Raw genomic sequence first — 527 nt, 5'->3', positions numbered from 1 at the left:
TGAAAAGCAAAGGAGAAAAGGAAAGATATAAGCATCTGAATGCAGAGTTCCAAAGAAAAGCAAGGAGAGATAAGAAAGCCTTCTTCAGGGATCAGTGCAAAGAAATAGAGGAAAACAACAGAATGGGAAAGACTAGAGATCTCTTCAAGAGAATTAGAGATACCAAGGGAACATTTCATGCAAAGATGGGCTTGATAAAGGACAGAAATGGTATGGACCTAACTGAAACAGAAGATATTAAGAAGAGGTAGCAAGAATACACAGAAGAACTATACAAAAAAGATCTTCATGACCCAGATAACCATGATGGTGTGATCACTAAGCTAGAGCCAGACATCCTGGAGTGTGAAGTCAAGAGGGCCTTAGGAAGCATTACTATGAACAAAGCTAGTGGAGGTGATGGAATTCCAGAGTGTTTTCAAATCATAAAAGATGATGCTGTGAAAGTGCTGCACTCAATATGCCAGCAAATTTGGAAAACTCAGCAGTGGCCACAGGACTGGAAAAGGTCAGTTTTCATTCCAATC

This window comes from Bison bison, unplaced genomic scaffold (genome assembly GCF_000754665.1).
Source record: "Bison bison bison isolate TAMUID 2011002044 unplaced genomic scaffold, Bison_UMD1.0 scf7180017864485, whole genome shotgun sequence".
Taxonomy (NCBI): domain Eukaryota; kingdom Metazoa; phylum Chordata; class Mammalia; order Artiodactyla; family Bovidae; genus Bison; species Bison bison.
This window is presented reverse-complemented; position numbering follows the sequence as displayed.